The following is a 16,183-nucleotide window of genomic DNA, read 5'->3' as shown; positions in this document are numbered from 1 at the left end:
ATCTTTTAAATCCCTTATGAGGAAAAATTAGTTAATAACAAAAAATACATTTATATTCTCTTTTCTGTTTGCCTATAAAGCTACTTTTCCCGTGCTTTTAATTTCTGTCTTTGAATTCAAGTTATTCTCTAGCCTCCTTTTATTTCAGCCTTAAAGAATCTCGGTAGAATTTCTTGTAGAGAACTTCTGCTAGTGATTTTTATAGCTTTTTCTCGCCCATTTAAAATAAATGATATATCTTTTCATTGACAGACTTTCCCCCCACTTCTTTTTATTACCTTGCCACTTACCTGTTCATCAATTTCATCAGTGCTGGGCATTTGTCCTGTAAGGTTTTCCTTGATATGGACTTCACTTGTTATGTACTAATGGTGTGGTTTAACGTGTTTTTTTGTCTTCGCTATTTCTTTAAATACTTGGTGCTGGATCTCAGGCTTCAACAGGCTCATGTTCCATTCCATTGGAAAGACTGTAGGTGGTATTGTGTTCTTTAATCCGGAGGTATGTGATGTCTAGTTGCCTCACTCTTTGTTATATTAGCAGCAGAATGCTCAATGATTAGATTAATTAATTAGTTATTTTGGAAAAATTATAGCATTTAAATTCTGTCAGATTTTTTCTTTTTAATTTACTGTGATGTTTTATAAGAAGACACTTTTTATGGGCTACTCTTTGATTAATTACCTAGTGGTACTTCCTGTAGATGAGTCAGGATAAATGCTTGATACTTTCCCTTTATTTACCATTTTTTGTGATATGATTCAGTTTCCTATTGTCCTCCAAAGAATATTCTTTTTCTTAGATTTGTTTGCTTGATACTGTGTTGTTGTTATTATTTTTGGTGCTCTGGAAACCAGAAATATTAAATAGGACAGAATTAGAGTCCATGCCTTTGAAACCCCTGCAACCTATATTCAGATTAAGCCACATTTTTGAAGATATTTAGGAAAAATCACATAAAAAATAAGATCTTCTCTCTGACTGTATGAAAACTTTGACCCTCCTGTACACATCTCTGGAATTCAAAAGTACTGAACAATTCCAATAATCAACAGCATTTGTAAGCACTAGAAAGGAATGAGGTCCTAGAACTTAGAATAGAGAAAGGACAGACAATAAGCCAAAAAAATTCATTTATAAATACACAAATATCCAAATATTGTAGGTGTTCTGAATGCATAAAATGTAGTGCAATGACTAAATCTAATAAAGAACAATTCATTGAAACAGAATGGTGATTTGAAAAAATCAATTTTTAAATTGGGTCTGGAAGAATGAGTGGAAGCCAACCAAACAAAGACAAGGGAAAAAACTTTCAGGCCCTGAGAGCAACACATATGGAGGGAGCTGAGGCATGAAATAACTTGGTGTAATTTAGGCAAAGACAGGAGGCTTCCCCTGAGAATGTCACTTAACTTGACCTGGGAACTGCCGGGTACAACTTGAGATGAAATAATAACATTATTTTTTCCTAGTTTACAAATTAATTTTTTTTCTGCACATGAACTTACTACTAATCAATGAGAGTAAAGAAAATAACTGATGTTAACCTTTTTTGTTTGTTTGTTTTCAGACATAGGGTCTCACTCTGTTGCCTAGGCTGGGTTTAAACTCCTGGGCTCAAGCAACCCTCCTGTCTCAGCCTCCCAAAACGTTGGGATTACAGGCGTGAGCCACCTTGCCTGGGCAACACATTCTTTATGTTTTGTCAAGCTGCCCTACCTAATATTAGATTTGCAACAAGTTTCCAGATCTCCAAGTGCAAAAACATTTGTTTGACTATCAGAGAGTCAAAGTTTTTCTCAGATTCTGTTTCTGAAATATTTCCAGTAACTGAAAAGTGTGGACAAGTTCATGCACTAAAGGCAGGGTCTCTTTTATTCCTGGAGTTTCTAGGATGGAAGAAAGAATGGTTTACTCTGTTCAATGCCTCAGATACAGTTTCACTAAACTTTCTATTGCAATTTTTAAGCCAAATCAATTGATTTACATAAAATGAAATTCACTCATTTTAAATATACTGTTAGATGAATTTTGACAAATACATACACCCACGAAGCCGTTATCATGATCAAAATGTAGAACATCTCTGTCATCCCCACATGTTCCATTATGCCTTTTAAAGTTACCCCCCTCGACTCCAGGCAAGCACTGATCTTGCTCTCACTATAGGTTAGTTTATCTTTTTTTTTTTTATTATTATACTTTAGGTTTTAGGGTACATGTGCACAATGTGCAGGTTTGTTACATATGTATCCATGTGCCATGTTGTTTTGCTGCACCCATTAACTCGTAATTTAGCATTAGGTATATCTCCTAATGCTGTCCCTCCCCCCTCCCCCCACCCCACAACAGCCCCTGGTGTGTGATGTTCCCCTTCCTGTGTCCATGAGTTCTCATTGTTCAATTCCCACCTATGAGTGAGAACATGCGGTGTTTGGTTTTTTGTCCCTGCGATAGTTTGCTGAGAATGATGTTTTCCAGTTTCATCCATGTCCCTACAAAGGACAAGAACTCACCATTTTTTATGGCTGCATAGTATTCCATGGTGTATATGTGCCACATTTTCTTAATCCAGTCTATCGTTGTGGGACATTTGGGTTGGTTCCAAGTCTTTGCTATTGTGAATAGTGCTGCAGTAAACATACGTGTGCATGTGTCTTTATAGCAGCATGATTTATAATCCTTTGGGTATATACCCAGTAATGGGATGGCTGGGTCAAATGGTATTTCTAGTTCTAGATCCCTGAGGAATTGCCACACTGACTTCCACAATGGTTGAACTAGTTTACAGTCCCACCAACAGTGTAAAAGTGTTCCTATTTCTCCACATCCTCACCAGCACCTGTTGTTTCCTGCTTTTTTAATGATGGCCATTCTAACTGGTGTGAGATGGTATCTCACTGTGGTTTTGATTTGCATTTCTCTGATGGCCAGTGATGATGAGCATTTCTTCATGTGTTTTCTGGCTGCATAAATGTCTTGTTTTGAGAAGTGTCTGTTCATGTCCTTTGCCCAGTTTTTGATGGGGTTGTTTATTTTTTTCTTGTAAATTTGTTTGAGTTCATTGTAGATTCTGGATATTAGCCCTTTGTCAGATAAGTAGGTTGCAAAAATTTTCTCCCATTCTGTAGATTGCCTGTTCACTCTAATGGTAGTTTCTTTTGCTGTGCAGAAGCTCTTTAGTTTAATGAGATCCCATTTGTCAATTTTGGCTTTTGTTGCCATTGCTTTTGGTGTTTTAGACATGAAGTCCTTGCCCACGTCTATGCCCTGAATGGTATTGCCTAGGTTTTCTTGTAGGATTTTAATGGTTTTAGGTCTAACATTTAAGTCTTTAATCCATCTTGAATTAATTTTTGTATAAGGTGTAAGGAAGGGATCCAGTTTCCGCTTTCTATATATGGCTAGCCAGTTTTCCCAGCACCATTTATTAAATAGGGAATCCTTTCCCCATTTCTTGTTTTTGTCAGGTTTGTCAAAGATCAGATAGTTGTAGATATGCAGCATTATTTCTGAGGGCTCTGTTCTGTTCCATTGATCTATGTCTCTGTTTTGGTACCAGTACCATGCTGTTTTGGTTACCGTAGCCTTGTAGTATAGTTTGAAGTCAGGTAGCGTGATGCCTCCAGCTTTGTTCTTTTGGCTTAGGATTGACTTGGCGATGTGGGCTCTTTTTTGGTTCCATATGAACTTTAAAGTAGTTTTTTCCACTTCTATGAAGAAAGTCATTGGTAGCTTGATGGGGATGGCATTGAATCTATAAATTACCTTGGGCAGTATGGCCATTTTCCCGATATTGATTCTTCCAACCTATGAGCGTGGAATGTTCTTCCGTTTGTTTGTATCCTCTTTTATTTCATTGAGCAGTGGTTTGTAGTTCTCCTTGAAGAGGTCCTTCACATCCCTTGTAAGTTGGATTCCTAGGTATTTTATTCTCTTTGAAGCAATTGTGAATGGGAGCTCACTCATGATTTGGCTCTCTGTTTGTCTGTGATTGATGTACAAGAATGCTTGTGATTTTTGTACATTGATTTTGTATCCTGAGACTTTGCTGAAGTTGCTAATCAGCTAAGGAGATTTTTGGCTGAGACGATGGGGTTTTCTAGATATACAATCACGTCATCTGCAAACAGGGACAATTTGACTTCCTCTTTTCCTAATTGAATACCCTTTATTTCCTTCTCCTGCCTGATTGCTCTGGCCAGAACTTCCAGCACTATGTTGAATAGGAGTGGTGAGAGAGGACATCCCTGTCTTGTGCCAGTTTACAAAGGGAATGCTTCCAGTTTTTGCCCATTCAGTATGATATTGGCTGTGGGTTTGTCATAGATAGCTCTTATTATTTTGAGATACGTCCCATCAATACCTAATTTATTGAGAGTTTATAGCATGAAGGGTTGTTGAATTTTGTCAAAGGCCTTTTCTGCATCTATTGAGATAATCATGTGGTTTTTGTCTTTGGTTCTGTTTATATGCTGGATTACATTTATTAATTTGCGTATGTTGAACCAGCCTTGCATCCCAGGGATGAAGCCCACTTGATCATGGTGGATAAGCTTTTCGATGTGCTGCTGGATTCGGTTTGCCAGTATTTTATTGAGGATTTTTGCATCAATGTTCATCAAGGCTATTGGTCTGAAATTCTCTTTTTTAGTTATGTCTCTGCCAGGCTTTGGTATCAGGACGATGCTGGCTTCATAAAATGTGTTAGGGAGGATTCCCTCTTTTTCTATCGATTGGAATAGTTTCAGAAGGAATGGTACCAGTTCCTCCTTGTACCTCTGGTAGAATTCAGCTGTGAATCCATCAGGTCCTGGACTCTTTTTAGTTGGTAAGCTATTGATTATTGCCACAATTTCAGAACCTGTTATTTGTCTATTCAGAGATTCAACTTCTTCCTGGTTTAGTCTTGGGAGGGTGTATTTGTCGAGGAATTTATCCATTTCTTCTAGATTTTCTAGTTTATTTGCATAGAGGTGTTTGTAGTATTCTCTGATGGTAGATTGTATTTCTGTGGGATCGGTGGTGATATCCCCTTTTTCATTTTTTATTGCATCTATTTGATTCTTCTCTCTTTTCTTCTTTATTAGTCTTGCTAGCAGTCTATCAATTTTGTTGATCTTTTCAAAAAACCAGCTCCTGGATTCATTAATTTTTTGAAGGGTTTTTTGTGTCTCTATTTCCTTCAGTTCTGCTCTGATTTTAGTTATTTCTAGCCTTCTGCTAGCTTTTGAATGTGTATGCTCTTGCTTTTCTGGTTCTTTTAATTGTGATGTTAGGGTGTCAATTTTGGATCTTTCCTGCTTTCTCTTGTGGGCATTTAGTGCTATAAATTTCCCTTTACACACTGCTTTGAATGTGTCCCAGAGATTCTGGTATGTTGTATCTTTGTTCTCGTTGGTTACAAAGAACATCTTTATTTCTGCCTTCATTTCATTATGTACCCAGTAGTCATTCAGGAGCAGGTTGTTCAGTTTCCATGTAGTTGAGCGGTTTTGAGTGAGTTTCTTAATCCTGAGTTCTAGTTTGATTGCACTGTGGTCTGAGAGACACTTTGTTATAATTTCTGTTCTTTTACATTTGCTGAGGAGAGCTTTACTTCCAACTATGTGGTCAATTTTGGAATAGGTATGGTGCTGAAAAAAATGTATATTCTGTTGATTTGGGGTGGAGAGTTCTGTAGAGGTCTATTAGGTCCACTTTGTGCAGAGGTGAGTTCAATTCCTGGGTATCCTTGTTAACTTTCTGTCTCGTTGATCTGTCTAATGTTGACAGTGGGGTGTTGAAATCTCCCATTATTATTGTGTGGGAGTTTAAGTCCCTTCGTAGGTCACTGAGGACTTGCTTTATGAATCTGGGTGCTCCTGTGTTGGGTGCATATATGTTTAGGATAGTTAGCTCTTTTTGTTGAATTGCTCCCTTTACCATTATGTAATGGCCTTCTTTGTCTCTTTTGATCTTTGTTGGTTTAAAGTCTATTTTATCAGAGACTAGGATTGCAACCCTTGCCTTTTTTTTGTTTTCCATTTGCTTGATAGATCTTCCTCCATCCCTTTATTTTGAGTCTATGTGTGTCTCTACACATGAGATGGGTTTCCTGAATACAGCACACTGATGGGTCCTGACTCCTTATCCAGTTTGCCAGTCTGTGTCTTTTAATTGGAGCATTTAGCCCATTTACATTTAAAGTTAATATTGTTATGTGTGAATCTGATCCTGTCATTATGATGTTAGTTGATTATTTTGCTCATTAGTTGATGCAGTTTCTTCCTAGCCTCGATGGTCTTTACAATTTGGCATGTTTTTGCAGGAGCTGGTACCGGTTGTTCCTTTCCATGTTTAGTGCTTCTTTCAGGAGCTCTTTTAGGGCAGGCCTGGTGGTGACAAAATCACTCAGTGTTTGCTTGTCTGTAAAGGATTTTATTTCTCCTTCACTTATGAAGCTTAGTTTGGCTGGATAGGAAATTCTGGGTTGAAAATTCTTTTCTTTAAGAATGTTGAATATCGGCCCCCACTCTCTTCTGGCTTGTAGACTTTCTGCAGAGAGATCAGCTGTTAGTCTGATGGGCTTCCCTTTGTGGGTAACCCGACCTTTCTCTCTGGCCGCCCTTAACATTTTTTCCTTCATTTCAACTTTGGTGAATCTGACAATTATGTGTCTTGGAGTTGCTCTTCTCGAGGAGTATCTTTGTGGCGTTCTCTGTATTTCCTGAATCTGAATGTTGGCCTGCCTTGCTAGATTGGGGAAGTTCTCCTGGATAATATCTTGCAGAGTGTTTTCCAACTTGGTTCCATTCTCCCCGTCATTTTCAGGTACACCAATCAGACGTAGGTTTGGTCTTTTCACATAGTCCCAAATTTCTTGGAGGCTTTGTTCATTTCTTTTTATTCTTTTTTCTCTAAACTTCTCTTCTTGCTTCATTTCATTTATTTCATCTTCCATCAGCGATACCCTTTCTTCCAGTTGATCGCATCGGCTACCGAGGCTTCTGCAATCTTCGCGTAGTTCTCGAAACTTGGCTTTCAGCTCCATCAGCTCCTTTAAGCCCTTCTCTCCATTGGTTATTCTAGTTATCCATTCGTCTAATTTTTTTTCAAAGTTTTTAACTTCTTTGCTATTGTTTTGAATTTCCTCCCGTAGCTCGGAGTAGTTTGATCGTCTGAAGCCTTCTTCTCTCAATCCATCAAAGTCATCCTCCATCCAGCTTTGTTCCGTTGTTGGTGAGGAACTGCGTTCCTTTGGAGGAGGAGAGGTGCTCTGCTTTTTAGAGTTTCCAGTTTTTCTGCTCTGTTTTTTCCCCATCTTTGTGGTTTTATCTACTTTTGGTCTTTGATGATGGTGATATACAGATGGGTTTTTGGTGTGGGTGTTCTTTCTGTTTGTTAGTTTTCCTTCTACCAGACAGGACCCTCAGCTGCAGGTCTGTTGGAGTTTACTAGAGGTCCACTCCAGACCCTGTTTGGCTGGATGTCAGCAGCGGTGGCTCAAACAGAAATGCAGAAATCACCCGTCTTCTGTGTCGCCCAGTTTATCTTATTCTAGACATTCACATAAATAGAACTATAAGATAACGACTTTTAGTGTTGGCTTTTTTTCTTTTTTCTTTGAGATGGAGTCTCGCTCTGTTTTTGAGATTGGTTCATGTTCTCATGTATCTGTAGTCCATTCTTTATTGCTAAGTAAAAAAGTGTTCTATTGTTTTGATATACTAGTATTTATTTATTTGCCATTTGGTCAACTTTTGGAGTATTTCTGATTTGGTCTATTATGCATAAAGGTGCTGTAGACAACTATGTAGAAATCCTTGTGTGGACGTAAGTTTTCATTTTTTCCTGGGTAGATTTCTAGAGGTAAAACTGATGAGGCATTTATACATACAGGAAACATATGTATAAGAAACTGCCAATCTGTTTTTCAGATTGAAAAAAATCTTATTTCTCCAATTTTGCATCCCCATAAAACATATAGAAGATTTCCAGTTGCTCTGCATGCTTCCGGACACTTGATATTGCCAGACTTCTAAGTTTCAGGTATCTTAGAGAAATCTCATTATGCTACTATGCATTTTCTTGATGATTACAGATATTGATCATATTCATGTTTATTGGTCATTTATAAATCTTATTTTGTAAATTATTTGATCAAACAAGTTGCACATTTTAAAGTTGAGTAGTTTGCTTTGTTATTGAGTTATAGTTGTCAGGATTATTAATCTATTCTTGATATGCCAAATTATGTAATGCATCATCTATTCTTGATATGAAATCTAATAATATATAAATCTACTTTATCATGTAATTTATAATCTATTGATATGCCCAATTATGTAATTTTTACTGTCTTATTGAAGTTTAGACTTACAAAATTTTGATAAAATCTAAGTTTTTATTTTGTGATTCATTTACTTATTTATGCTTTTCAAATATCAAATTTTTAAAATGATTTGTGTTGTTCTATTTAGAAATCATTGCATTCATGAATGTTACGAGGATATTATATAATTTTTTCTAGAAGTTGTATTTATAATTTACTTTTCAAAGTTTCAATTGCATCTTTTTTTTTTTTTTTTTTTTTTTTTTTTTGAGATGGAGTCTCGCTGTGTCACCCAGGCTGGAGTGCAGTGGCGCAATCTCGGCTCACTGCAAGCTCTGCCTCCCGGGTTCACGCCATTCTCCTGCCTCAGCCTCTCCGAGTAGCTGGGACTACAGGCACCCGCCACCACACCCGGCTAATGGTTTTTTTTTTTTTGTATTTTTTGTAGAGACGGGGTTTCACCGTGGTCTCGATCTCCTGACCTCGTGATCCGCCTGCCTCAGCCTCCCAAAGTACTGGGATTACAAGCGTGAGCCACCGCGCCTGGCCTACTGCATCTATTTTTATGTAATTTTGTGTATGGTATGAGATAAGAAACAAAGTTCTTCTATTTTTCATTTGGACATCCAGTTGTTTTCACTGGATTTGTTGAAAAGAAAACCTTTTCCCTATTGAATTTTCTTGGCAACTTTGTTGAAAATTTTTATATTATACCCATGGGTGTATTTCTAGATGCTTTCTTTTCCTTCTTCTTTCTCTTCTTCTTCTTCTTCTTCCTCTTCCTCTTCTTCTTCTTCTCCTTCTCCTTCTTCTTTTTTTTTTTGGAGATGGGGTCTCGCTCTGTCGCCCAGTCTGGAGTGCAGTGGTGCAGTCTCGGCTCACTGCAGCCTCCCCATCATGGGGGGCTAATTCTAACATTTATATGGCCATTCGAAAGACCCAGAAGAGGCAAAAACACTGTATACAATAAGAACAAAGTGGAGGGGGACTTACACTATCTAATTTCAAATGTAGTTTTATAGCTACATTAATCAAAATGGTGTAGCATTGGTGTAAAAAAAAAAGTGTAAAAATAGATCATTGAAAGAAAATAGAGTGTCTAGGCCGGGCATGGTGGCTCACACCTGTAGTCCCAGCATTTTGGGAGGCTGAAGAGGGTAGATAACCCAAGGTCAGGAGTTCGAGGACAGCCAGGCCAACACGGCACAACCCCATCTCTACAAAAAATACATAAATTACCTGGGTGCGGTGGCACGCACCTGTAGTCACAGCTACTCGGAAGGGCAAGGCAGGAGAATCGTTTGTAATAATTCTCCTAATTGTAGTGTTTCCAACACCCTTCCCTGAATTTGAAAGAAGAAGATTACTTACTTGTACTCAGGTTTGTTTTCAGTCAGTGATTTACTATGTGGGCAGTCTCATTTTCTATTATCTGTCTTACTTTCTCATTGAGACCCAAAACCTCTTTGCTATGAGAATCTTGTTACAAATTTTAAATCCCTTGAAAATAGTCAATCCCCAAAACTCCAGTTGCTTCTCTTTTCAATAATTCCTTGAGTTTTGTTGTTATCTCGAAAAATGTTTAGGGATACTCCAGAAGATTTTATATGTAATCTCACAGTCAAAAGATGGACAGTTACAGATATTACTGATACGGGAAAGGTTCCCTTGTCCCCCTGGCAGGGCATGTGATGGGGGTGTGGCTCACTTCTTCAGTGCCCCGCTACTCAAACCTCCAGGGTAGCATACAGACGGGCAGGCTGTGGGGCTCCAGACCCACGGCAGTGTATAGGGGAGAATGTTTACAGCTCCTGAAGCCCCAATAGGCGCATGTTACAGGGTGCTCTCTTAATTTGCATCTATAGGCAGGCTGTGTTAACCAGCTCAATTAGAACCCATTTCTTATCACAGGGACAAAGGGATTTCTGTATCCCGGAGTTTCTTGCTTTGGTGTACTGGAAGAATCAGATCCATGGGCTTGCAGTGTGAGTGCAAGGTTTTACTGAGTAGAAGTAGCTTTCAGCAGGTGGAGGAGCCAGAAGGGAGATGGTTTTCCCCTGGAGTCGGGCTGCTGAGCTCTCCTCCGACTGCCCCAGCCAGCCAGTTGTGTCTTATTTCTCCCAAGTGTTCCTCGCAATGTCCAGTCGCTTCTCCCCGCTTTGGTCTCGGGTTCTTATAGGCCCAGGATGGGAGTGTGGCAGGCCAGGGTGGTCTTGGGAAATGCAACATTTGGGCAGGAAATGCATGTCCTCACCTAGGTCCCTGGGGGTGGAGCCCTAGCTAAAGACCCACCCTTCTCTACTCAGTGCTTCCCTTCCCCACCTTCCGTATCATTTAAAGGGACCATGTTCTTTCCTTCCTGGCACTCCTGCATCACTAAGTTAATTCAAAAATGATCCAAGAAAGTTTTACTTTTATGCCAGTTGTCTTCAAACTTTACTTCGTATTTCCAGCGCCAATTTCTTGAGTCTGTGTGTGTGTGTGTGCATCAAACAAAATCTGGTCTCATCCGTAAAGCTTTACCCAATGACACTTTTGAAACAGACACTATTTGACAGATCTTTTCTTCAAACTACAACCTCACTTGATTGCACTCTATTTTGGGTTTTAGCTTTTCTTTAGTCAATCTCTTCCTTCAACTAGGAAACTCCGTATTGATTTTTTTTCACCTCAAATGGATTCATTGATTTGATTAAGAAGTTCTAAATTTCACCATGTGTATAACTGAAGTGGATGTGTCTTCAAGACAAATGGATGTGTATTTTGCTGACGCTTTCAGTTGATTAAATGGCTTTATGTTTATTACATTATTATATACAAATGATCATTGTAAAAGGAAGCACAAAGTGTAAATATTTAGTCTTTTCATCTATTTACCCTGATCCCACTAGTCAGATATAATAGTAACAAGTTGATTTGAGTCCTTCCAGATATATAGTGCTAGAAGATAGATAAATAGAATAAATGAAAAGTCATATGAGATAATTGATTAGCTCGTTTTATTCCTAATTGTCTCCCACCATGGAATTTTAATACCACATAATCTATTTATCTATGTGTGTATTGATGCATATCTATTGTTTGATACATAAAAATAATCAGGCTCTTTTTTTCCAAGAACCATTTTTTCTTCCTTGGGTGAGATATTGCCTCTACAGAGAACGTGTGATTTTGATTATTGTGTAATTAAAGCTTTAATTTATACAATAAGACATGTAAGCATTTCACAATTCTGAATATGACTTAATATGAAAGAGATTTATGAAAAGGTATCCCAATAGTAGTTTTTAATAGCAATAATATCAAATAATAAAAAAGACCACCTTTGATGTTGATTAATTTTGATATCATGGCTATTTGCTTAAATTAGCCAGTTGTTGTCTAGCATATTGTATTTCATAGAATAGTTATGATGTGAACATTATAAGATCCTTGTATGATTTAACTAAATAATCCAGGTGGCTTTTGAGAGGGAGAACACTTTTTTAAAAATAACTTTTGACTTTTCTCTTTTGTCACCGTGCGGAAAAGTGTGACGCTAAAAGAGCCAACCTGACACTACTATCCTTAGAAAAGCCTGCATACAAGGTTGACTGTCATCCGGGAATGTAGGTGATCAAGAGTTCTCTCCACTGACATAAACTTTCTTTAAATAATAAGGATGACTCATTGTGACTAGACTATGCAAATGATGGGATGGTGTGAAACATCTGCTTTCCTTCTGGGAGTCTGGAATTTTGGTGTATGCTAAGCAGTGAGTGCCGGCAAGACCAGCCTCAAATAAAAACCCTGGGCACTGAGTCTCTAAAAAGACTCCCAGTAGACAATATTTCACACGTGTTGTCACAACTTACTTCTGGAGGAATTATGCATGCCTTGCATGACTCTACTGGAAAAGGACTCTAGGAATCTTGCACCTGATTCTTACCGACTTCTCCCCATAATCTTTTTTTTCCTTGTGGATTATGCTTCGTGTCCTTTCCATGTAATAAACCTTGGCCCTGAGTCTTTTGAATTCTTCTAATGATCATTAAACTGGGCACTGGTCTTGAAGACCCTTGACACAGTTAGTCTATTTGGGATTCCTACTAGAGTGTGGATATGAGTTGAACTGTGTTTCCCCAAGAAGATGTGTTTAAGTCCTAGCCCCCAGTAACTGTGACTGTGACCTTATTTGGAAATTGGGTCTTTTCAGATGTGATCAAGTTAAGATAGGGTCATACTGAATTAAAGTGGTTCTTAATCTAATGTGACTGGAATCCTCGTGAGAACAGAGAGAGAGAGACACAGAGGGAAGAAGGCCGTATGAAGATGGAAGCAAAAGTTGGAGATATACTGCCATAAATCAAGAAGCACCTGGGGCAGGTAGAAGCTGGAAGAGGAAAGAAAGAATCCCTTGAGCCCTAGAGGCTGCAGAGGGAGCATGACCCTTTGAAAACCTTGATTTGGGACTTCTAGTCTCCAGAATAGTGACAGAAGAAATTATATTCTGTATATTTTATATAATTATATAATAATTATATATGTAATATATATATTCTACAATATAATTATACAATAAGGGATTACATTCAGCCTATTTGATATATATAATGTATAATTATGTATTATATAATTATATAATAAATAATCTAGGTGGCTTTTTTATATATAATTATATGTTATGTATTATGTTAGATAATTATAATTATATGTTAGGTAATTATATATAATTATATGTTATATATATTAAACAGGCTGAATGTAATCCCTTATATATAATATATAATATGTGTTATATAATACATAATATTAATATAATATATTGCATTACTTAATATATAATTATATAACATATATCATATATAATTTTTCATATTGATTTCTGCCAAAAGCTGTAGTCTGTGTGTGTTCCAGTTGTTGACACTTCTACAATTATTATATAATTATATATGATTATGTTATATAATCATATAATTATGTTATATAACAATTATATGATTATATAACATTATATATAATTGTATATAAAATAATGTTAAGTAATACAATATATTATATTAATATTATATATAATATAATACATATTATATATTATATATAATTATATTGTAGAAAGTCACCCAGTTTGTGATACTCTGTAACACCACTCCTTGGAAACTAGTACAACTGTCAATTTAGACTTTTTTTATTAGGGAAGAAAATTACCCATTTTATTTAGTTTTTTTAAATATGTTCATCATATACAAAATCTTATTTTTTTTCGTTTTTGTAAGTATAATAAACACTTAAAAACAGAAGTTTTGTCCGATTTGTTCACTATGTATCTTAAGTGACAAGAACGGTGCCTGGACTAGTAGGCATTTTATAAATATATTTAATAAATACATAAATATATTAAATAAATACATTGAATACATAAATATATTCAAAAGAATGAATGAATGCATATAGAGAGGAGATTTGTTACCAATATGTGAGTTAAAATCAGAGTGATATGTCAATTAATAATTTGTTTTAATTTTCTATTATTATTTAATTTTCTATTATGTTTTAACATTGAAAATATATTATTACTTTCCTTTGTCTTCCCTTTTGATGATTCTGTCAATGTTATTGCACAGTGTTTTCCTTTGTGAAGAAAATACAGCTCTTCTGGTTTGCATTCAATTAACATTAACCTGGTTTTCACGATAGGATATTTGTCAGATTTCTCTTTTTTCACTTTTGGTTTTGAAATCTTGTTTCATCTCCTTATTTTTTAAACTACTTTTGTAAAGTTTCCTAATTATCAATCTCTTTGTCTCTCTCTGTCTCTGTCTCTCTCTCTCTCTCTCTCGTGTGTGTGTGTGTGTGTGTGTGTGTGTGTGTGTGTGTGTGTGTGTGTGATAAATCTGTTCTGGCTGCACATTCACCTTCCATGATTCAGGCCAGCCAAAGCCCATAAATTATAGGGTAACTTGTAATAAGCAATCTAGAAGCATACTGTTCAGAAGAAATATAATGTGTACCACATATATTAATTTTAAATTTTCTGGAAGGATACTAAAAAAGGAGAAAAGTAGATAAAATTTAATTAATCAATTTTAATAGTACAATTTAAACATATCCAAATAGTATTAATTTAGCATGTCATCAATATAATATTATTAACAAGGCATTTTACACTTTTTTGGTACTGTCTTTGAAATCCCATATGCGTTTTGTGCATATGACAGTTCTCATTTGGACTTGCCACACTTCAAATGCTCAATAGTCATATGTAGCTTGCAGCTACCTTATTGGACTGCACACTTCTAGTGACATCTTGTCAGTAGCACCAATGTGTGTTAAATAGATCTGATTTCATTATTATTAAAATGTCCCCTGAGTAAAGGCAGATACTCTTTCCCAGAGGTGCTGGCAAGCTTGATGTTTGATGAGTCTAGTAATCCACAGTATCTGTTCTCAGGTTGCTTCATCAGCCATACCCGTCTCCTGAAAGATGGCTCCCTCTAGTGTCTCTACTTGAGTTAGTGAGTCGATTTCAGGATGATGTAAATACCCTTTCAGCCTTTTTCCTTCTCCCACTAAGGATTTACCATATGCAGGACAGGTAACCACTGAATTTCTGAAACAGCCTCATGAAATCCAATCAGTACATTTAGCAGCTATTTTGTATGGCCAGGGGAGAATTTAAAGCCTTAGACAACTCAGCAGCTACAGCAGGGAGATCCTTGGGCTGTGGGTCAGGATGGGCTGGAAAAGATAGAGATGGGGTTACTATTGGCTCCAAATGCAAGGGATAGATCCATTCATGAATGCTGTGAACTTTGGAACCCCAGCTAAAGTGTACTCTTGAGCACCATTTCCATTTAACAGTGTGCACCATTGGGGTGTTTCCTCAATTTGAATGTTTCACAGACATCACCTAAGTCACGATGGGTGTTTCTGGTTTCAGGATTGCCAGGTCTGTTGATGTAGGAGCAGTTTCTGCCAATGCCCAACAACAAGCTCACAATTATCTTTCTAAAGGGCTGAATTGAGCAGCTGCATCAGACCACTTTCAAGTCCAAAATCTCTGCCGTCTCCGCTGAGCAGCAGTATTGATTTCTGCCAAAAGCTCTAGTCTGTGTGTGTTCCAGTTGTTGACACTTCTACAATCATTTGTGCATTTTGGTCATAAGGCTGAAGAGACACTGCCTGATTGACAGCCCTTTATAAATCTTTTATTTGCTTGTTTCTGTCAGGGCACAATTCAATCTCAGATTTCTTTCTAGTGACTTTGTGGAAAGGACTAACAATATCCCAGAGTGGAAGATGTGATTATGCCATAACTCAAACAGATTCTCCAGTCTCTGGGCTGTTTAGTAACAAGGTCAAGATCAGATTCTAAATTATTTCCTACGATAGGAGGAAAGCCTCTTGTGATCTGGCTCATTTTCTTTTCTAAATTTCCAGGGAGTGGGGCAGGTCTTGAACTGTACTGGGGTTTATCTGCCATGCTTTATTGACAGATGGGTGACACAGTCTCTAAAGTATACTTTGCTTTTTTGTCTGAGGAGGCAATTAAGATATCATTGATGTTATCAACTTACTCCTACTGGTTATCCAGATCAAGTGCAGCTACACTAGATTGTGATAGTATACTGCTTAGCTTAAATGTCTTTTTGCAAGCCCTGTTAATATGTGGAGGCAGTGTTCTTGACTGACTTCTGAAATAGGTGTACAAAAGAAAGCATGAGCTAAGTTCTATACTGAATGGTCTCCTTTGATCCATTGCCCCTTGGTGCAATTGTATTGGTTTTGCTTTTTGTTTTTCTGAATTATATCTACAGCACATCCAACGCTATGGTGGATCTACCTAGATGAACTCCCAGTGGTCCCCTACCAGTATGTGTAGATAAC

This window comes from Hylobates moloch, unplaced genomic scaffold, assembly GCF_009828535.3.
Source record: "Hylobates moloch isolate HMO894 unplaced genomic scaffold, HMol_V3 SCAFFOLD_6, whole genome shotgun sequence".
Classification (NCBI taxonomy): Eukaryota; Metazoa; Chordata; class Mammalia; order Primates; family Hylobatidae; genus Hylobates; species Hylobates moloch.
The sequence above is the reverse complement of the archived record's forward strand: the minus strand, read 5'-3'. Positions refer to the sequence as shown.